The 23,623-nt window shown below is 46.6% G+C and overlaps 1 protein-coding gene and 1 long non-coding RNA gene across 3 annotated transcripts in view; one reads left to right on the top strand and one right to left on the bottom strand.

The window, feature by feature from the left end:
- Positions 1-10,254, bottom strand: part of LOC144696346 (uncharacterized) — a 28,468-nt gene extending 18,214 nt beyond the window's left edge. The window contains exon 1 of the long non-coding RNA XR_013580148.1: positions 10,147-10,254. This is a non-coding gene — a long non-coding RNA (uncharacterized LOC144696346). The remainder of the gene's footprint in view (positions 1-10,146) is intronic.
- Positions 1-23,623, top strand: part of chst11 (carbohydrate (chondroitin 4) sulfotransferase 11) — a 199,685-nt gene that overhangs the window by 136,843 nt on the left and 39,219 nt on the right. The window lies entirely within an intron of this gene.

The raw sequence follows: 23,623 nt of genomic DNA on the forward strand, positions 1-23,623 counted from the left end.
CACACGCACGCACACACACACTCACTCTCACATGTACACTCACACGCACACACTCTCACATGCACACACTCTCACACGCACACATACACACACTCATACTCTCTCACACACAGTCACACTCTCTCACACGCACACATACACTCACTCTCACACACACTCACTCTCTCACATGCGCACACTCACTCTCTCTCACACATGCACACACACTCACACTCTCTCACACGCGCACACACACTCACTCTCTCTCACACGCGCACACACACTCACTCTCTCACATGCGCACACACTCACACTCTCTCACGCGTGCACACTCACACGCGCACACACACTCACACTCTCTCACACGTGCACACACACTCACTCTCTCACACGCGCACACACACTCTCTCACACGTGCACACACACATTCACACTCTCTCACATGTGCACACACACTCACACTCTCTCACGCACACACACACTCACACATGCACACACACATTCACACTCTCTCACACGCACACACACACATATTCTTAAGATGTGTGCCTTGGTCAGCAAAGCTCCCAGCTGGATGCTCAAAGTTGGAATGTTTACGCTTTCCACAAAGATTGAGTGGGCTCTTCACTCTGTTGCAAAAGCCAAGTGTGATTGGGATGCTGATTGACAATGGAGAGGTGTGGGAAAGGCAACTGTAACTCTAATGACCCTTCTCCCGCTTTCTCCCATGGAGTTCGCCCAAAATGTTTTACATTTCTGTCTGATTATTTGTGGAAGAGTCGCCTGAACACTCGAACGAGATGCTAAAGCAGGTCGGCCAGTGAAAGGAATAACTGTGCACTTGAGCTAAAAGGCAGGCATTCTTTCAAGGAATTTAATCTTGTGAATAATGCTGATTTAGGGTGGAAATAAGAACTGCTTATTTTGACTGAAAGCAGAGTTATGTTGATGTACATTCTCTGTCATCGGCCCGTCTGTGTTTATTTTTATTTTGTTGTTTGGCTCTTGTTCCTTTTTGTTGAGCGGTTCATTATTAGTGTGTATCAATCCGTGGCTCTGCCATTGATTGCTGTCATCTCCATGCCCGACCTTAAGGTGTTGGCTTTGGTTCAGTTAATGGAACACTCGGCCAGAATTTTTAGCTCACCGGGCGGACATGCCCAACCCGACTGAGCGTAATATGATGCGCGGTATTTCAGTCAGCGGGCACGTGCCGGACTCAGCAGCGCGCCCGCCGACAATGAAAAGGCTATTCAAAAGGTAATTGAAATAAGTTTTTCGCTGCCTGTCCAACCTTACGTGGGTGGGCAGTCAAAAAGGCCAAGCGGCCTTTGCATTTTTTTAGGAAACCTCATCCGCGGGCGGGATGAGGTTTCCAACAGTAAATAAAAAATAAAATTAAAATTAAAACATTTCATTAATCGCATGTCCCTGTCACATGAGGGGCCGTGTTTTATAACATTTTTAAAATCCTTATATTTTATGCTTTAAACTGTTCATCTCCCTGAGGCAGCTCTGTGCTTTTTTTTTGCTCATCCTCCCATCTCCCCCCCTCCCCCCTCTCATCCACAGGCAGTGCTGAGCGCTGCCACTTGTGTTTCGTGCTGGGCAGGCCTTAATTAGCCCCGCCAGCGTGAAATCGCGGTCCGGCCCCGATCACGGGCAGCCCCCGCCAAGCTGGCCCAACGAGGGAAAAAAATCCCCCTCCTTGTCTTCGAGTGAGAAGGTGTGGGTTCAAGCCCCACTCCAGACACTTGAGCACGTCACCTCCCATTGCACTATTGAAGATGGTGGCGCGATGGTAATGTCACTGGGCTACTGATCCAGAGGCCTGGACTAATGCTGTGGTGAGATGGTTCAAATCCCACTGTAGTAACTGGCGTTAATTTAAATTCAACTAATAAATAAAGTTAAAAGCAGGATGCTGGAAATCTAAAACAAAAATAGCTGGAAAAATTCAGCAGGTCTGACAGCATTTGCGGAGAGGAACACAGCTCGAGTTTCGAGTCCGTATGACTCTTCATCAGAGTTTTTCCAGCTATTTTTGTTTTTGTTTGTAATAAATAAAGTTAGTCTCAGTAATGGTGACCATGAAACAATCACTGATTGCTTTGGGACTTGGGACTCATAGCAAATAAGTGCCCTCTGAAATGGCCCAGTAAACCACTCAGTTCAAGGGCAATTAGGGAAGGACAGCAAATGCTGGCCTTGCCAGCGACGCCCACATCCCATGGAAGGATCAAGTAGAAGAAAGATGTTGTCCTTCAGATGAGATACTCAGCTGAGATTCTGCCTGCCCTTCTCAAGGAGGAACCCATGGTTTAATCTGAAGAAGAACAGGAGAGTTGTCCCTAGTGTTCTGGCCATTATTTATCGCCAAGCAACACCTAATCATCAGCACAATGCCGTTTGAGTGAATTTGCAATTTGTCTACCGTGTTTCCTATGTTACAAAGTGACTACACTTCAAAAGCGCTTAATTGGCCGTAAAGTGCTTTAGGATATCCTGGATTGGTTGTCCAGGAAATACAGAAAAACCAAGGGATTGTTACAGCACAAAACCGTTCAGCCCATCATGTGTGCACCAGCTCTCCGATTGAGCAATTCACTTAGTGCTATCGTCATAACTTCTCCCCGTAACCCTGCGCATTCTGCCTTTTCAGATAACAGTCTGATTCCCTTCTGAATGCTTCAATTAAACCTGCCTTCACCACGCTCTCAGGCAGTGCATTCCAAATCTTAACCACTTCTTCATCCCCTCCTTTTCATTCTCCATCCCCTCCCTTCCTCTCCTCCATCCCCTCCCTCTCCCCCTCCCCCTCCATCCCCTCCCTCTCATTCTCCATCCCTTCCCTCCTTCTCCTCCATCCCCTCCCACTCCCCCTCTCCCCTCCATCCCCTCCCACTCCCCCTCTCCCCTCCATCACCTCCCACTCCCCCTCCATCCCCTCCCTCTCTCTCCCCCAAGACCCGGACATCACACGTACCAAGTGTTGGCTATAAAGACATTCGCCTTCTGTAACTATTTCACGCAGGTCAGTTAGGACTAATGGCATCTATGCCAAAGGTCGCCCGGATTAAACAGGATGAGACACTTCGCTGATGAATGTAGTTCTGCTGTTCCTGGCAGCCGTCACTGAGGAGTCCTCCAAGGGGCAGCCATCCTGATATTCTCCAAAACAACGTTCCGTCACCAAAGCAGAGACGGCTCCTTGTGCAGGACCTTTAGGGTGGAATCTACCCGGCCCTGAGAAGGTGGGTTGGGAGACAGGACCAGGAAGAAACTTGGAAATTGGTTTGTCTGGTCTTCTAGCCGATGCTTTCCTGCCTTACAATCTTGCCATAGACGGGCATGGGGGGTGGTGTGCTGTGGTGGGGGTGGGGGGGTGTGATAGTGGCATCACCTGCCTGGCAACAGTAGATAGCTAATTATAAGCAATTTTGGGCCCCTTAAGAACAAATTGGTGATGCCAACCGACAGATTTCAGGCCCCCCCACCCCCCCCTCCGCCACCCATTACCCAGAGGCCTGGCAGGTACCTGGAGACAGCCTCCCAGCAGCAAGCTGGGAGCCAGTAAGGCCTCCTTGAATTCCCCTCCTTCCCCAGGATCAGTGGATGCCAGAGGGCCATAGCTCTACCCCAGGCCATCCCAGGAGTCGAGGGGGAAGTTCCCATCTGTATAATCCGTATTCAACCAGCCCGCGCTTGCAAAAACCAAAGCCAAATGTCTACTGTTAGATGTGATTCAGCGATTGGGCAGCACTTGCTGAAAGACCCTGAGTGCGCCAATAGCTGCACTAACAACCAATTTAAGATCATCAGTTGAGCTCGAAATGTGGCTCATTTATGCTTGCTAGAAGCAACATACATTCATACACAGGGACCCGTTCTCTGCAGACAAAAGGAATATGTTCAATCCTTGCACCTTTTTTGAATTAACTGAGAGCTTAGGGAGCCTATAGTTCCCCGTTGCTTTCTCCATGGCAACCCCTTGGCCAATCAGAGTCAGCTTGCCAACCAATCAGCACCCTTTTCTCCTGTAGTATCAATTGTTGTGATTGTTTGAAATTTGGCATTCTTGCATTTGTCCTGACGAGTGAAAGATGACCTCCTCCACCTGGTCCGCTGAAATCCTTAAATGGAAGGGTTGGAAGGGGCTCATAGAGGTGACTGGCTGGCTCCGGGAAGATCCCGACAATACTTGGGCAGCCACCACCATCAGGCTCGGAACCTATATTTGTCTCTGATGGCAAAAAAATTCCAAAGGCAGGAAGATTCTGCCCTTAGTTTCCAGGCTTTTGTTAGATAACAAGTTATCTACAACCAAATGGGATTCTAGGCAATGAGGTTCATCCAGTATTAGGATACTGGGTGTGCGAGCGCTTAACATGCCCACCTCCTTTAAAGGAGGAGCGAGAGAGAGAGAGAGGCAGAGAGATTAAAGAGCCTGGGGCCTAGACAGCTAAAGGGATGGACCCCAAAGGTGGAGTGGAGGAAAGGGAGGGGGCTGGCAGGAAGTTAACCCATTTATCTGAATCCAGTTAAAGCACTAGTGAAAAAGGTGGACCTCCATCGTAGATGCCATTGCTCAGTAAGAGTCCATTGTGATTACCTCATCTTGATGCCCAGTCAGCTCTCGACTCTACACAACAAATGATGCCAGATGTACCACAGATTGCCCCTAAATTGTATGAGACTGTACTTGAGCATGGTATTACACAATAACCTGCATTTATATAGCGCCTTTAATGTGGTAAAACACAGGAGCATTATCAAACAAAATTTGACACTGAAGCACATCAGGAGATAGTAGGACAGATGACCAAAAGCTTAATTAGCAAAGAGGTAGATTTTAAGGAGCATCTTAAAGGAGGAAACACGATGGAGAAGATTAGTGGGGTGGGGGGGAATTTGAGAGCTTAAGGCTTAGCTAGATGAATGGCCACCAACAGTGGAGCGATTAAAATGAGGGATGTTCAAGAAGCCAGAACAGGAGGAGCACAGAGGTCTTGGAGGGTTGTGGGGCTGAAGGAGACGGCGCTGATAGAGTGGGGCAAGACGATGGAGGAATTTGAAAACAAGGATGGGAATTTTAAAACTGAGGCACTGCTGGACCAGGTGCAAGCGTAGGCCTGTGAACACGTTTGGGGTGGGGGGTGGTGAGCAGGACTTGTTGCGACTTAGGATATGGGCAGCTGAGTTTAGGATGACCTCAAGTTTACGGAGGGCGGGAGATGGGAGGTTAGCCAGGAGAGTGTTGGAATAATCATAAATCTCAAGGTAACAAAGGCCCGATTGGGGGTTTCAGAGCAGATAAACTGAGGCAGCTGTGGATTACATAACCATTGAGATAATGTGCAGTAATGGACTCTGTGTATTTATATCGTGAAAGAAAGCTTTTTACATTGTATACGTGTGTGTGCCTGCATCTGTTTAGTGTAATGCAGCCGGAGCTTATTTAATGAAATGAACCATGAGTCCTGATTTTCCCAAGGGTTCTGCCAGGCAGCAGCAGCAAGTAGCAGTTGCACAGATATCTCTTTCAACAATAAGACCTTATTTTTGGTGTGTGAAATCCTGCACTTTTACCTTAAATGAGATATTTCTTTGCGCACAGTGCCTAAGCTGTTCCAGCCGCCTGATGAGGAACGCACTGAGGGTTGCTGTGAGGGGGGGTGGAGGGGGAGCCTTAATGGCTATGTCAGCTCAAATTAATTGCACAAAATGGCAGTTGCTCGCTCTTTCTGTCTCGCTCTGCATTCACCTTGACTGTGAACTGACCTTGACAGTGAGTCTCAGTCCGATCCCGATCATGGTATCCAACGCATTGGATTTAAAAGCACTGTGCTACCAGATGTACTGTACCTGTACCTGACGGCAATAACATTTCCTACCTTGTCAGCACTCACTGGAATCATCCCCCCCCTCCACCCGCAGTCTCCCCACGCTGGATCATCCAGGCCTGTTGGTGTGATTGTACGCCGACATGTTTCACAACTGTATAGAAGCGACATGCACCTGGTGAGCTCGGGACTTCGAGGTTTGTTTGCCTACTTTGCTGCGGGCAGCACTCGCAGTCATCAGTGCCAGGCTTCACAGGCAGCACCACATCACTTTTAGAGGGGCTCACAGGCAGGTCTCTACCTACCAGACCAGCCGTAAAGCGAGGCTGACTTTTCAACAGCTGCAGGGCCAGGACTTGCTTGGGGAAGGGGGAGAAGTGGCCTCAGGCAAGGGAAGAGGCTGCAGGGTGTGGGCGGTACTGGGGAAGGAGGGTAACCCAGGGTGTGTGTGGGGGCACAAGTTGATCTGTGCAAGTGGCCTCAAGATGGTGAGAGCTGAGGAGGCAGTCTCCAGAGGAGATGAAGCTGGATGGAGATGTGAGGGTGTGTGTGAGAGAGTGAGTGGTGATGTCCCTTGAGCTGGCAGTGAGTGAGATGCCAGTGAATGTGTGATGGCCTTGTGAGTGTGTGAGTTTAGAGTGATGAGATTGTTTCCTTACCCTGGCGGCATGGATGAGATCATTCACCCTCTTTCTGCACTGGATGGCCAACCTCTTCTGTGCAGCCTTGCCATCGCCCACCACTGCCATCGCCTACTAAGCCGGAGTGAGATTGCTGGATCTCCTGTGGCCAGAGCGGGGATGGAAGACATCACAGCAGGCCCCCTAAAAGCAATCCAGCAATAGGTCACTAAACTCTTCTTGGTTGTCAGGGCCATGTCTTCACTAGAGCAGTCCTGGGCTGCAGGCGTTAAGAACTATACATTGCATCAAGGCATTCAAGAGGGCATTGGATGATTATCTAAATAGAAACAATGTGCAGGGTTACGGAGAAAAGGCAGGAGACTGGCACTAAGTTAAAATGCTCCGGTGCAGACACAATGGGCTGAATGGCCTCCTTCTGCACCATAACGATTCTGTGATTCTGAACCGTGTGTGTGGGCGGCTGCAGTTTAGATATGGCACCCGGAGAGAGGAAACAGATTCAGAGACTGCCCGCCAGCGAGATGGCTTGTTTCCTGTGGCTGCGGAAATAATGAGGCGGGAAGCGGACAATACTGTGTGAAAACCCGCCGTTACGGCCAGTGGGTAAAACATCCTTTTACCCGCCCACTACAGCACTTAGTGCAAATCTGGGGGATGACCCCACCCTTGGTGTTTGACTCCTCTAGCATCTGCAGCGTTGCGTCCAGCTCTGACCACCACTCTTGAGACAGGCCTTCAAGAGAGTGCAGAGGAGATTTTTTAGAATGGGATGAGGGATGAGGGACTTCCAATTCAAGTGGAGAGACTGGAGAAACTGAGATTGTTCTCCCGAGAGCAGAGAAGGTGAAGAGGAGATTTAATAGTGCTGTTCAAAACTGATTGAATAAATAAAGAGAAACTGGTTCCAACTGGTAGGGTGGTTTGGTAATGGACACAGATTGAGAGCAATTGGCCAAAGGAACAGGGGGTAAGTGAAATTTATTTTTTTAACACAGCGAGTTGTTATGCGCTGCCTGAAAAGGAGGCGGAAGCAGATTGAGTTGTAACTCCAATGTTTGGAAATTATGAAAAATTTGCAGGGCTCAATGGAGAAAGAGCAGGGAAATGGGACTATTTTTTATTCCTCTATGGGGTTGAGAGTGTCACTTGCCCAGGCCAGCACTTGTTGCCCATCCCTAATTGCCCTTGAGAAGGTGGTGGTGGTGAGCTGCCTTCTTGAACTGTTGAAACCCATGTGGCGTAGGTACACCCACAGTGCTGTTAGGAAGGGAGCTCCAGGATTTTGATTCGTTGGATGACCCTTTCACAAAGAGATGGTACAGGCATGATGAGCTGAGTGGCCTCCTCGTGTGCTCTTTGATTCTCTGATGCCTTACCTAGGCTTTCACATTACTGCCGGCTCTAAGTGAAAGGTCAGTATTCACATGAAAAACATTCAGTTCCTAGGCTGTAGTCACTTCATCCAGAATCCATTCTTTGTGTAAAAGTTTAAGCAGTGCTGATCTTCAAAAAAAAAAATAAGAAAGAAAGTGTTGCATTTATATAGCGCTTTTCATGATCACTGCACATCTCAAAGTGCTTTACAGCCGCTGAAGCACCTTTTGAAGCATGGTCACAGAATCACACAGAATTTTTATGGCGTGGAATGAGGCCATTCGGCCCATTGTGTCCGCACCGGCTCTCCAAATGAGCAACTCACCTGGTGCCATTCTCCCACCTTCTCCCCGTAACCCTGCACATTCTTCCTTTCCAGATAACGATAAGAGTAACATAGGAAATGCGGCAGCCAATTTGCACACAGCAAACTCCCATGAGCAGCAATCATTTTTTAAAATTCATTCACGGGATGTGGGCGTCGCTGGCTAGGCCAGCATTTATTGCCCATCCCTAATTGCCCATTGTTCAGAGGGCATTTAAGAGCCAACCACATTGCTGTGGGTCAGGAGTCACATGGAGGCCAGACCAGGTAAGGATGGCAGATTTCAGTGAACCAGATGGGTTTTTACAACAATTGTTTCATGGTCATCGTTAGACTTTTAATTCCAGATTTTCTTTTTATTGAATTCAAATTCACCCCATCTGCCGTGGTGGGATTCGAACCCAGGTTCCCAGAGCATTACCCTGGGACTCTGGATTACTAGTCCAGTGACAACACCACTACATCATCATTCCCCCCTAAAGGGCCCCCGGGCAGCCAAAGAGAAGCAGTGAGAAGCCCCAGGTTAACCCGGGAGAGGAGCAGGAAGCGGGGGAAATCTGATAATGACACGATAACCCATTTTTTTGTTCTGTTGATGGAGGGATCAATATTGGGCAGGTTAACACCCCTGCCCTTAGTGCCATGGGATCGTTTATATCAACCCAAGCAGGCGGATGGGGCCTTGGTTTAACGTCTCATCTGAGAGACAGCACCTCTGACAGTGTAGCCCTCCCTCAGTACCGTACTGGAGCATCAGCCTTGACGTTTGTGCTCAAGCCCTGGAGTGGGACTTAATCTCAGAACCTGGTGATTTAGAGGTGACCATGTTACGAACTGAGCCATGGCTGACACACAAAGGCACCACTCGAAGCCGGTACTAATTAAACTTTTCAAAACTATTCCTTTTGAAAAGACTAGGCTGCTCTTGGCATTTCATCAGTCCGGGTTGGGGCGAAAGTTTGTCCTTTTTCCCAAACTGTCTGTCAGATCGAGAGAAAAGGTTTCTCACTAGCGTGGATGTTCTGGACACGTTGATCAAGCAGTGCCAGCATATCGGCCAAGAGGTTACCTGGCTGAACTAGACTATCATTGCCTGCCGTTACTGACGGAGACTCTTGGCTGAATTGTGGATATGAGTCCCTGAATAAAAACACTTAACAAAATGCCTCTTCCACAAGCTCTGCCCTTCCGGTTTCTGAGTTAAAGGACTTGGAATCAAGTTAAATTTCTGTAGCCACTACGTGAGCTTTGACCTTGAGTGAAGACAGAGCCGTGTCTCACTTTGGCCTGAACTGCGTTTGTCTTACCGCTTTCGCTTACGGCTCGGCAGACATTTGGGGTTCGGGACCGTGGCACCTCGGGATTCCGTCCGGATGCTGGACTTGGGTTTCCAGCTGACCGAAAAGACTCGGTCACTCCAGTGGGGAAAACTTCCATCCTGTGCTGACATTCGCCTCTTGAAGTGCTTTTAAAACAGCAGCAAGGAGCAGGAGCTCAAACACAGTCTCCTTCAGCTGTTACTCATGCTGGGATCTGGCAGGGGACCTTGGGTAAATAAATGATTTTATCAACAGGGCATATGAGTACAAGAACCATTTTGGGACATTACGTATGTCGTGGCTTGGGACTCTCAAACCTTAAAGGCTGGAGAGGGCGAGGGGAGCACAGCTTAACTGAAAAAGACGAAATGGAGAGTCCGTGCATTGCTGGTGAGCTGAGCTGCGGGAGCGTCACGCGCCTAATTGATTTTTGCTGCTTCTTACTCATGACGTGAATTGTAAAGCTCCAAGTGATGTAGGGGGCTCCCCTTTAAGAGAACATTCATCGGAGGCTTTCCCTTTAAGTACAAGTGACCAGCTAGTAATTGGCTGTAATGTGTGGAACTGAGCACCCTAAAGACACGACGCTCAGGAGCTCCGCTTTGCTATCAGCGCCGGCAATTAGGTGGAAGCAATTTTTAAACAAGGCCAAAGTTTTGTACCTTCAGGAGTTGAACCAGGCCCACTTCAGAGATACAGAACTTCCTGGTGGAGAAATCAATGTGTCTTTGTGTGTTTCAGGTGGCTGAAACTCAAACCAAAAATAAAAGGATCCAGCCAGGAGTAATGAGCTTTTATTTAAGCCCATCCCTCGTGCTGTGTTGGTTCAGTGTCTGGTGCACAGCTATTTCAACACTGGCTTCAGCAACCAAGTTCAATATTAAAACACGTGTATCAAACAGGATAATCTGGATCAACATCAGAAGCACTTGCACCTCCTTTTCCACTTGCTCTGTGTTTCTTTTCAGTGTAAGAACTTGTATTTATAGAATCACCCAGCCCAGAAGGAGGCCATTCAGACCATCATGCCTTTTCTAGCTCTTTGAAAGAGCTATCCAATTAATCACACTCTTCCCTGCTCTTTTCAAATAGCCCTGCAAAATGTTTCCCCTTCAAATATTTGTCCAACTGGTATTTATCCAATTTGCTTCTGAAAGTTACTGTTGAATCTGCTTCCACCACAGTGCATTCCGGACCTTAACATTTTGCTGCAAAAAATATTTTATCCTCATGTCACCCCTGGTTCTTCTGCCAATCACCTTAAACCTGTGTCCTCTGGTCACCGACACTCCTGATAATTGGAGCAGTTTCTCCTTATCTGCTCTATCAACACCTTTCATGATTTTAAACACCTCTATCACAGTTAATAATGCCTTAGTTCACCCCCTGGAACAGGTCAGCAAGAATGAATGACACTGTGGTGTCCCGAGTTGTTGTGATGCAGGAAAGCACAACACCCATTAGACAAGCAGTGAGACCCTATGAACGTCCCTATGAGACGAATGACAAGTTAGCCCTCTGTTTTCTAGTGTTAGTTCAGGGTGAAATGTTAACCATGACAGCTCTGGAACTCCCTTCCTAACTGAAAAGCACTGAGAGATTGTTAATGCCCACCCCTGAGACAAAGCCTCATCCAAAAACAATTCTGCAGTGGATTGCTCTGCAGAGGATCAGCATGTACCCGATGGGCTGAATGGCCTCCTTCTGTGCCATAATGACGCTATGAAAAGTCATGTGTCTACTGGATTCTTGAGATCAAGCTTAAGCTCAAATAAGCTAACTCAAATAAGGAACACAGGAACAAGAGTAGGCCATTCAGCCCCTCAAGCCTGTACTGCCTTGTAAAGTATCAGCTTAGCCTATATGACGTTAGATTATGGTCTCATCCAAATCAAATCTCAGATGATTCCTTTCCTTACATTTAAGTTAGTCCGAGACACAATTCCCGAACAGGGGGACAGTTTACAGGGCTATGAAGAGAGAGGAGGGGAGTGGGGTTAATTAATATACCAAAAGAGCTGGCAGAGCACAAGAGGCCAAATGGCCTCCATCTGTACTGTGTAATTCTATGGTTCTTTATTCAGGCCTTTGGTATCACTGCCTGCTATATGTGAACTGTCACTATTCACAAGAAGAGCATTCATGTCTGAACTGCTTCCACCAGGCCCAAACCATGATATACGTCTATTCTAGATGGTAGGCACATGATTTGTCCTCAGTTCTTAATCAGTATCAGTTTTCAGTTTCTTCTTTGGGAATGTTCAATAGGCTCACTCCCCCTTTATATACTTTTGTGCTCTGCATGCTTATCTACATTGGCTGAGAGTAGGCATTGGCCATGAAGAGCTTTATGGGAAAAATCAGCAATGTCCATACTGTCCATACGTACATACGAATTAGGAGCAGAAGTAGGCCACTCGTCCCCTCAAGCCTGCTCTGCCATTCAATAAGATCATGGCTGATCTGACTTTAACCTCAACCCCACATTCCTGCCGACCCCCCGATAACCTTTCACCCCCTCGTTAATCAAGAATGTATCCACCTCTGCCTTAAAAGTATTCAAAGACTCTGCTTCCACCGCTTTTTAAGGAAGAAAATTCCAAAGACTTGCAACCTTCTGAGAGAAAAAAATTTCCTCTCCATCTCTGTCTTAAATGAGCGACCCCTTATTTTTAAATAGTGACCCCGCCCCAACTCCATGATGATTGGAAAGTGCACTCGCCAACCGGCTTGGCGGAGAGTTTCTGTTTCTTTAGTTAAAAGACAAAGCAGCCAAAACTAAAAGAAACATTTTCATTTTAAATGAATCATGCGAACAGGTGAAACGGTTCACACTGTTCTCTGCGGCTTTACACAAGCTGGGTGGCATTCATTTAAAGAGGAAATGCTTTAGTAGCTTTTGTTTTGTTTACCTGCTCCACAAATGCACGTTAAGTCTACGTAGTTTTTTTTAAAAATTCATGATCAGGATGTGGGCGTCGCTGGCAAGGCCAGCTGACCACCTGGCCGCTATCACATTGCTATATGTGGGATCTTGCTGTGCGCAGGTGGGCTGGCACCTTTCCTACGGGGCAAAACTTCAAAAGTACTTCCGCGGCTGCAAAGAGCTTTGGAACGTCCGGAGGTCGTGAAGGGCGCGTTCTTTTTGGAAGTGAACGGTTTCATCTCTTCGAGCTGTCAATCATCAGCTGGAGGCCTAACCAGGGCCACCAGGAGCCACCGGGTTTGCTGCTCTGGGAAGTGCATCCGGAAGCAGCCTGTAAGACCTGTCGTAGCTTTGGGGGGGGGAGGTGTGCGTGGTTGCGAAACAAGCATAATGAGATGGCTGAGCTCGATTTAAGGCTTGAATCTGACTACAAGAAGCATGCTGAAAGCCAGGACTCTCTGCTTACATTGGAGGGTAGCCTTGCTACACGGGTGCCGGTTACAATTTACATTGTAACCTGCTGTGTTTGTCTTGGTCCAGGCCAAGGGTTGATTTAATGTTGCTAGCGCTCAGTTGGTGCCAAGAACTAAATAAATGCCTTAGATAAGAGATCATTTCATTGATCTCATCCAGCACTATGGGTTTCATTCCTCTTTCAGTATGGAAAGCTGTTAAACAGGACCATTAAACAGAGGGGAGTCCAATCGAGGAAAGTAGAAAACAGTTTTTGTCTCTGTGCATTGCACTTTAACCAAAAGAGCACTTCCATAGTTTTACTTCCATACACATGACTTGACAGTTCCGCCCCATTTGAGTTTCACCGCACCATAACTTGTTAACTTAATTGTAATGAGCTAGGAAAGTGCTGGCATTCCTTCATTGGAGGAGGTTATCTAAATAATCGACTGAGAGCTCAGCTATCACCCACATAGGCACAAGGCGCAACAGACTCTCCTTGTAACAAAAACATGTTTAAATAGAGAAGGGGTTCAATTTGGATTAGAACCAACTGCTCCATTGCTGGTAAATTCTGTGGCGGCTAATGTGAGATAGTGCACAGTGGGTGACAGTGATTCAGAAACTTTATATTTGCATTTTTATTTTGACTATAAGGCAATGGGACTAAAAAAACCAGATATACAGATGTGGTTATATCTGTACAACCCACAGATATAAAGTGGGTTGTAGGCGCAATGAGACCCATTTTATATTATCACATGGTGTCAGAATCTACCCCAACATGAATGGTGATTGTAAGTCTGGTGTGGGTGAATGAAATTGCTCGGTAATGTTACCATGACCCTTACTGTAGTCTGTAAGGGCAAATACCAACATAAAGCCCATAATTAACTACATACAATTAGGCCAGTTTTACAAATGCACCCGACCAACAAAAAGAAGTGAGAAATGTAGGCAGGGGTAGGCTGTACCCTCGGGTCTGCTCTGCCAATCAACATGATCGTGGTAGAACTTCTGTATCAACTCCACTTTCCTGTCTTGTCCCCATCACCCTTGACTCCCTTGTCTATCGATCTCAGCAAGTGACTGAGCATCCACACCACTCGGGGTGGGAGAAAATTTCAAAAATTCACAACTCTGAGGGAAGAAGTTTCTCCTCATTCCCAGTCCTGAATGACTGATCCCTAACCCTGAGGCCCTGACCCCTGGATCTAGCCTCTCCAGCCAGGAAAAGCAGCCTCTCACCGTTACCCTGGCGAGGCCTCTAAGAGCTTTATTCACCTCAGTGAGATCATCTCTCGTTCTCCTGAACACCAGGAACCACAGGCCTATTCCCCTCGGCCTCTCCTCCTAGGCCAACCCTCTCAACCTGGGATCAATCTAGTGAACCTTCACTGCATCTCCGAGCTCTCAGACAAGTATATCTCTCCATAGGTAAGGAGACTTAAAACTCTACACAGTACTCCAGGTGTGGTGTCACCAAAGTCTGGTATAATTTCATCAAGTCTTCCTCACTTTAATACTCCAAACCCCTTGTGATAAAGGTTAACATACCATTTGCCTTCCTAATTGCTCACTGTGCCTTCATGTTAACTCCCTGTGATGTGTATAAGAGCCATCGCCCTCAGGCCCATTTAAATATCAATATTTGCGACATGGCCACCAATCACAAAATATTCTGCTTTTCGATGTTTTCCTGTCAAAGTGGAGAATTTCACACCTTTCCGCGTTAGCCAGTGCAACTGCCACCCCTATCGGTTTTTGCTGCCTCTTTGCATTGTCCTTGCTGCCTAGTTCCCCACCTAGTTTTGTATTGCAGGCTTCCCTAGGTGACTATCCCACCACCCTCCTGCCCACCCCCGATCTGTCCGCAATTTTACCGGGAGTGGGTGAGGCCTAGGGAAGCCTGCCTGGCTTCGCCTCAGTTAAGGCCCTAAAGTGGCCAATTTTGAGGCTGGCGGGAGGTTTTTCAGGGGCAGGGGTGAAGCATGGAGCTCGGGCAGGAGAGTGGGCACCTTCATCAAGGGCTCCCTTTCCACATCCGGTGCAGCCCCCCATCCCCAACCCGGAAAGGTCTGCCTCCTGTGGGCACTCCCTTCACCCCTGTCCCCTCCACCAAGAACCCCACCCCCTCAACACCCACCCCCAACCCCCCACCCTCACCTCGAGGTGGGCCTCACCTCCCCTCCCCTCCACACCGTGAGACTCCCCATGCTTACCTAGCCCTGGCCCTCAGAGGACTTACAATCTGGAGACTGCCTGTAGTCCCAGTCCTGGCCACCGCTGGTGCTGGTGCTGTTGGGGGCTACAGAACTGCTGGCCAATCAGATTGGCCGGAAGCTCTCTGAGGCAGGTCCTCCGCCCAACTGAGAGGTGGGAGTCCCGTCTCCGGCGTTAAATGGCTGCGGGGTTGCTCTGATCAGTGGGGATGCGTTCTCCACTGATTTGCCGTGTGAGAAAACCCATCACCCGAGAAACCCTCCCCATAAACACCAGCGCTGACCTGCTTCTGTGTTGTAATTTTGACGTCGCTCTTTTGCGCGGGAGCGACTTAAAAGCTTTCAAGATGTCAGTTGCTGCGGAGATGGTCGTGATATTCTTCATCTTCATCTTCAGGAGCTGCGCCTAACCATGAAACTGAAAAAAAAAATGCCTTGGGACGGGAAGAAGAGGCTAAAGATGGAAAGTTCAAATCCAATATATAGCAATGTCAAAGTTGAGTTAAATTGGGTGAGGCTGACTCTCAGTTGGTCCAGTTTAAGACGGGGTTGGAGCTGTTTAGCAGCAAGATGGTCAACCCAGGACAAGGTTTTTGTTGTTAGGAAGGAACTGATGTAACAGGAACTGATGTGACAGGCAATATGTTCTGTTATTATATAATCGTACTTACATAACCAATGAGATTGCACACACAAGTGACTGCACTTTCACAACCCACCGAATCATTAACAATCTGTTTCACATTGCTACATTGTGGTAATTTCCATCAAGAGGTGACTCACTTTTCCCCTTCAAGAGTAAGGCTATAGACAGTGTCAAAGTATTTGATTGATCGCGATCACAATCACTGTCTATCTTTCACAGAAAGGGAGATTAATGTCCTGGAGTTAGCTTGCATCCTGTAGCTTTCTCTGATAGCTTTGTCTAAGTGATTTGCTGCTTTACTTTAATGCCCAAAACATAAACTTGAGGTTATTCAAAGCTCTGCGGCCTGTGTCCTCAATTGCACCAAGTCCCATTCGCCCCTCGCTTCTGTGCTCACTGACCTACACTGGCTCTTGGTCCAGAAACACTTGAGTTTTAAAATTTTCAGTCTCGTTTTCAAATTACTCCATGGCCTCGTCTCCCTTTGATCTCCTTCACCTTTCAAGAGATCTTCACTCCCGCTAATTCTGGCCTCTTGAACATCCCTGATTTTTATCACTCCACCATTGATGGCTGTGCCTTTAGCTGTCCCGACCCTAAGCTCTGGAATTCCCTTTTTAAACCTCTCTGCCCTCTTCCTCGCTATCAGCTTTGAGACACTCCTTAAAACCTACCTCTTTGACCAAGTTTTTAGCTAACTGCCCTAATATGTCTTTATGAGGCTCAGTGTCAAACTTTGCTAGAAAGGTTCCTGTGAAACGCCTCAGAATGTTTGTGACAGTGCATACAAGCTCTTGTAGTCGTTGAACTGTGATTATCAATCAGTACTTGTTGGTTAATCTTAGAGTGGCAATGTATATTGTGGTGTTCAACTGTTCAGTCATTCTCTGTTTGATTATGAGAGTCTGGTAACTGATCAGTGCTCACTGTGCTTGATTGGTTAAGCCTGCGTGTTGACTCTGAGCAAAGTAAACAGACACCACAGGAGCTACGAGAAGCTCGAGCTAGGATAAGTGTGCTGCAGACATTTTGTGATTGCGGAGATACTTTAAAACTCTTGTAAATAAACCTGCTGCACACTTAGAAACTAGTATCATCTCTACATTGCTCTGAGATATACAAAATGTACAACATATATATATCTGTCTATCCTGGTACATGCTTCCAGTGTGTGTGAGATGAAACTTGGTACTCAGGAGAGTGGTGCTCTGAAAATAAATCCCTGGGCTCCCTCTTTAGAGAAAGCAGTTGGGATGTATGAAGTAGACAAGAATGCTTATCTGGGGACTGTACAATCATCGTGCATTTGTGCAGTATGTACAGCTGTTGGTAAGGTATGATGCAAATGATAGATTATATGATTTCTATTGTACACCCTGCCAATCAGCTCTCCAATCCAACATCTTCCACTACTGCACATGCAGGTCCTGCCCAGCAGAATGGGCAATTCTCAATTGTCAAAACATTTCCTCCTGTACAATGCTGTAAAGAAGAAGAGAGAGGCTCCATCATTAGAGCACCTTTCACAACCTCAGGACATCCCGAAGCATTTTACAGCCAATGAAGTTCTGAAGCATAGTCACGATTAAAATGCGACAGTTTGCGCACAGCAAGATCCCACAAACAGAAACATGATGATGACCGGATTAACTGATCTCAGTGATGTTGATTGAGGGATCAGTATTGGCCAGGACCTTGGGTCGATCTGCCCAGGCTCCCCTTGGAAGTTGCGCTATGGGATCTTTTTCATCCACCTGAAGAGACGGGACTTAGTTTAATGTTTCATTGTGAAAGACAGCACTCCCGGAGTACTGACTGGAGTGTCAGCCTAGACTTTGTGCTGAAATCACTGGAGTGGGGCTTGAACCCACAACATCCTGACTTAGGTGAGAGTCCTACCCAGTGAGCCACAGCCAACATGTGCTCCATGTTGCATGCTCCTTACTGTGGTTTGGTGACTTAAATATTCAAGGCTTTTTATTATGGGTTCATTGTGACATAATAAACAAATTTAAATAACATTATTATTGTGGTTGCTGAGTTTGAATGGCTATTTTTCATAACTGCTAATAGAAGTACGTTCTCAGGAATGATGCTTCCCTGATTCCTTTAGGAGTTTAGGTGATAAACCATGATGAAAATTCGGCACGGGACAGCATTATCCTCAAAAGAACTACATTGCCACATTAGTCTGACGTTTCCATTTCCCCACACAAGCCACCATGATGCTTTGAGTGAGCGACATTCTGTCAAGTTTAAGGCAAGTTGTTAATGTCAGCGCTTATGTCCTCCAGAGAGCAAAGTTCAGATGACTTAAATTATGTGTTGATTGGCTCCCCATCCACCACCTTAAGCTTCACCTTCCTCCACCACTGGTACGCTGTGGCTGCAACGTTCACCATCTACCAGGCATGCATCGCAACAACTCGCCAGAGCTTCTTCGACACAGCACCTCCCAAATCTGTGGCCTCTGCTTCCTCGAAGGACAAGGGCGGGAAGGTGCATGGGAACGCCAGCACCTCCAGGCTCCCCTCCACGCCACGGCATTCCGATTTGCTGAGCTATCGCCTTTCGTCCACTGCCATGGGATCAAAGTCCTGGAACTCCCTTCCTCTAACAGCACTGCAAGAGCGCCTGCACATCAAAGCTGCAGCAGTTTAAGAAGGCGGCTCAGCGCCACCTTCTCAAGGTCCACTTGGGATGCACAAATAAATGCTGCCCTTGCCAGTGAATAAGAATAAAACTCAAAACACTTACAGCTGGCATGAAGAGATTACAGTCAGATCAGCCATGATCTTATTGAATCGTGGAGCAGACTTGATGGGCCGAGTGGCCTACTCCTGCTCCCAATGCGTCTGTTCGCAAATTTGTCCGGAGACTCTCACTGCATCAGCTCTGTACTCCCCAAACTCTTAAACTCAGAATTACTGCGGGTTCCCGAGAGTCTAACACAATGAATTATGTCGGTATTTAAATGTGTTTATTGTATTACGACTCTATTTAATTTGAAACTTAGTTCACCATTTAATCAGAGAATTCCACTTATGGGAACATGTTTGGCTTAAAGCATGTGCCAAAAGTATCTAAAATGAAAACTTAATGAGCGATATTCTATTGCGTAATCTCAATGTTACCAATAACAGCAACAATCTGTAGCTCCATTGTCCCTGCAGTGAAATAAAACCTAATTCTATTGGTTTGTAAATTTACACCATTAACTGTGCTGGGTTTGACTGGAGGAATTTGTCTGATTTAAGAGCTTTTCTTTAATTCTTTCACGGATGTGGGCATCGTCAGCTGGGCCAGCATTTATCACCCATCCCTAATTGTCCTTGAGAAGGTGGCGGTGGTGAGCCGCCTTCTTGAACCGCTGCAGTCCATGTCGTGTATGTAGGTACACCCACAGTGCTGTTAGGGAGGGAAACAGGCCCTTGAACCTGTCCTGTCATTCAATTAAATCATGGCTGACCGGTGTCTTAACTTTGTACACTGACCATGGTTCTGCAATCCTTAATACCCACACCTAACAAAAATCTACTGATCTCCATTTTGAATTTTTCAATTGACCCCAATCATCCTCAACTTTTTTGGGGGGTAAACATTCCCATGGAGAGATGATGGTGTAGTGGCAGTGTTACTAGACTGGTAATCTTACGACCATAAGCTAATGCTTTAAAGATATGGGTTCAAATCCCACCACAGTCCCTGGTGGAGTTCAAATTCAATCAATCAAGTCTGGAATTGAAAGCTAGTCTTGGTAATGGTGAGCATGATGTTGATTGTTGTTAGCAAACCCATTTGGCTCACTAATGTCCTTTGGGGAAGGAAACCTGCTTCCTTTACTCAGTTTAGCCTACACGTAACTCCTGATCCAAAGCAATGTGGCTGACTTTTAACTATCCTCTGAAATGGCCTAGCAAGTCACTCAGTTCGAGGGCAGTAGTAGGGATGGCAACGAGTGTTGGCCTTGTGAATGACACCCACATTCCATCAAAGAATAATATTAACTATGTGAAGAAGTGCTTCCTGACACCCTGGAGAGGCCTGGCTCTAACTTTAAGATTATGCTCCCTTGTTCTGGAAATAGCAGGACCATTGGAAATAGTTTCCTCTATTTACCCTATCTAACCTTTAATCATCTTCAAACCCTCAATTAGATCACACCTTAATCCCCTAAATATAAGGGAATACAAAGATAAAAGCAAAATACTGCAGATGCTGGAAATCTGAAACACAAACAGAAAATACTGGGAAAACTCAGCAGGTCTGGCAGCATCTGTGGAGAGAGAAACAGAGTTAACATTTCGAGTCTGTGTGAAGGAGGAGGAGAGTTCTCTCCGATGTTCTGGCCCATGTTTATCACTCAACCAACATTACTAAAGGGAGACAGATTATCTGGTCATTATCACATGTTGTATGTGAGAGCTTACTGGGTAAAAATTGGCTGCCACGTTCCCTACATTGCAACAGTGCCTGCATTTCAAAAGTAACACATGGGTTGTAAAACATTTCAGGATGTCCTGGAGTTGTGAAATTAACTATATAAATGCAAGTCTTTTTGTTTCCTTCTATATCTACCACTCAGTGTGGTACTAGGGCATACATGCTGCAATGGTCCCTTTTTGAAACTTCTGTGCTGCGGTGTGAGTGGCTAAGATCCAGAATGCACTGCTTGCTGGGAACATGTTATCTGAGATTTGGATACTCACACTTCCCCTCATCCCCACCACCCCCCGCACCCCCGGTAATCAGCCCTCTATTCATTTTAAAGGATGGGAAGCCATGGGGAGCACCACCAGACTTCCTGAACACACTTCAAGCCTATTAGGACCTGCACCAGGAACACGGTTGCCCTGAACCTGCTGGGAGTGCGAGTCCCCACCTCAAACCCTGACCACAGCTGAGTCACTTGACGTTAGGGGGTCCTGGGAACGAGACAACTGGCTTCAAGTTGGATCAGAAAATTGCTGCAAGTGCCTGATGTCTGTGTGGATTATGGTGCTGGACTTGCAAACTAGAAACGGCGAGATTAAAGCCCGCCATGCCAAGCTTTGATATTCAATCCAATTGTCATAAAGTGCTTTGAAGGGATAGCAGCATGACATCACTAGAAGGGGGTGTGTCATGTGATCAAGTCTCGGTTCCACTCTGGCCTGTGAGCAGAACTCAGCCCGTACACAGCACTGCTGGTGATGCCTTCAGGTTTTCTACCTTTGCATAATTGTTCCCAGGTGCCGAGTTTAAATAAATCATCCCTTATGAGCGATTGGTGCCTTTATGTCATCATAAAAATCACAGCAGTAATTTGTGGTTTGGAACCAGGAATGAGACACATAGAAAGGATATGGCACAGAAGGAGGCCATTTGGTCCATTATGCATGTGCCAGCTCTTTGAACGAGCTATCCAGTTACTCCTACTTTGCTGTTCTTTCCTCATGGGCCTCCAGATTTCTCCTTTTCAAGTATTTTTTTTTCAAATGTCTTTTGGAAGTTACAATTGAATCTGCCTCCACCACCCTCTCATGCAGCACATTCCACATCACAATACCTTGCGTAAAGATGTTCTCATTTTTTTGCCAATAATCTTCAACCTGTGTCCCCTGGTTTCAACTCTGTTGCCAGTGGGGACAGTTTCTCCTTAGTTTCCCAATCAAAACGCCTTATAATTTTGAGCACCTCCGCTAACCCTCCCCTTAACCTTCTCTGCCCTGAGGAGACCAACCCCAATTCTTCTAGCATCTCCTCATAACTGAAGGTCCCCTTCCCTGGTACCACCTGGAAAATCTCCTGTGCACCATCCCTAAGGCATTGGCACCCTTCATGCCCAATGGAAACAGCTCCTCCTCGTTCGCTCTGTCAAAACCTCTCATTAGGTTGAACACCGCTAGTAAATCTAAGGTTGGAATTTTACGACCCCTCACGTCACCGGGATTTTCCGGTCCCGCCGAAGTCAATGGAGTTTTGAATGGCTCGCCGCATCTTACGGTCCCACCCCCACCCCCGGCGACAGGGCCGTAAAATTCCACCCCGACTGCAAAATGTGTCAGATGGGGATCAAAATCAAATTGGCTCCCTCAGGGAAGGGAACCAGTCACCCCCCTAGCTGATCTAAGTCTTCCTGTATTAAATGTTATTGTCTTCTAACGTAAAAACAAATTACATCTCCATTAACGGAGATCACGCTTTGCTTTTTTTGCCTCCCCAGCCCTCCAACAATCTTAGATCATAGGATTGTAGAGTTATAACAGGAGGCCACTTTGCCCTTCGTGCCTCTGCTGGCTCTTTGCTAGCACTATCCAGATCCTGATGCTCCTTCAATTCTGGCCTCTTGTGCATCCCTGATTTTAGTTGCTCCTCCGTTGATGGCTGTGCTCAAGTTACCTGGGCCCCAAGCTCTGGAATTTCTCCCCTAAGCCTTTTGGCCTCTCTATCTCTATCTTCTCCTTTTAAGTCACACCTTAAAACCTACTTCTTGGACAAAGGCTTTGGTCGTCTTTCCTTATATGGCTTTGTGCCAAATTTTGTATGCTAATGCATTTTGGCATATTTTATTGCATTAAAGGCACTATATAAATGCAAGCTGTTGGTGATCAATTAAGAAATAAAGGAATTAGGGATGAAATATTATCGCTGGCATTGATAATGCTGGGCCTCCTTTATTGAATTACTACAGATCTGCAATTCAAAAATAACTTCTCTTGTTTAAACCCATTTCAGGTTTTCATGATTAACTATAATTTGATCTGATCTACAAATGGCTCTTCATGGTTTAGATTAGTTTCTGATTATGTGGTTAAAGGCGGAATGAATTGGAATATTTGTGGGAAGTGTTCCAGCCTAGAAATGTTGCCCCATGCAGGAGGTTCAACCTTAAATTTTTCTCCTTTGAGTCACAAAGTCTGTCTATTTTAAAGCTGAACCCCTCTGAGAGTGCATGGTTAAGCGTGAGAGTATGTATGTGACTGTGCATGTGTTTCGAGCGTGGGTATGTGTGTGTGTATGTGTTCTGTGTGCATGTAAGAATGTGTATATATTCAGAGTGTGTATAAGTGAGTTTTCAGTGTGAGGGTATGTATGTTCTGAGTGTGTGCGTGAGTATGTGTTGGCAGTGTGTGTGTGTTGTCAGTGTGTGTGTGTATATGTGTATTCTGTGCGTGTGTGTTCTCAGTGTGAGACAATATGTGTTCTGTGTGTGTATATGTGGATTCTGTGCGTGTGTTCTGTGTGTGTGGATGTGTTCTCTGTGAGTGTGTGTGGATGTGTTCTTTGTGAGTGTGTGTGGATGTGTTCTTTGTGAGTGTGTGTGGATGTGTTCTTTGTGAGTGTGTGTGGATGTGTTCACTGTGAGTGTGTGTGGATGTGTTCTTTGTGAGTGTGTGTGGATGTGTTCTTTGTGAGTGTGTGTGGATGTGTTCCCTGTGAGTGTGTGTGGATGTGTTCTCTGTGAGTGTGTGTGGATGTGTTCTCTGTGAGTGTGTGTGGATGTGTTCTCTGTGAGTGTGTGTGGATGTGTTCTGTGTGTGTGTGTGTGTGTGTGGATGTGTTCTCTGCGTGTGTGTGTGAGTATTTCTGCCTTTCTTCTAAATGCCTTCCATATAATGATGTAGGTGATCTGAAAGTGCCGTTAGATAAAACAACATGGCCGTGTGAATTCTCCTGATCCCCTTTTACCAATTCCTCAGTGAAGATTGGTAGAAGCCTCAGATTACTGACTATCCTCTGCCCAGAGGTTCTGCTGATCTGCCAAGGGACAGCCCTCACAGAAACTTCAGGAGCGTGTCTGTAACTTCCAGCACTACAGAGTTAATTATTTTTATATATATATAAAAATGTCCAGTGTAAAAAGGCAAAGTATTTTCCAATTTAAAAAAACACACACGCTCATTACA

This window comes from Cetorhinus maximus, chromosome 22, assembly GCF_964194155.1.
Source record: "Cetorhinus maximus chromosome 22, sCetMax3.hap1.1, whole genome shotgun sequence".
Classification (NCBI taxonomy): domain Eukaryota; kingdom Metazoa; phylum Chordata; class Chondrichthyes; order Lamniformes; family Cetorhinidae; genus Cetorhinus; species Cetorhinus maximus.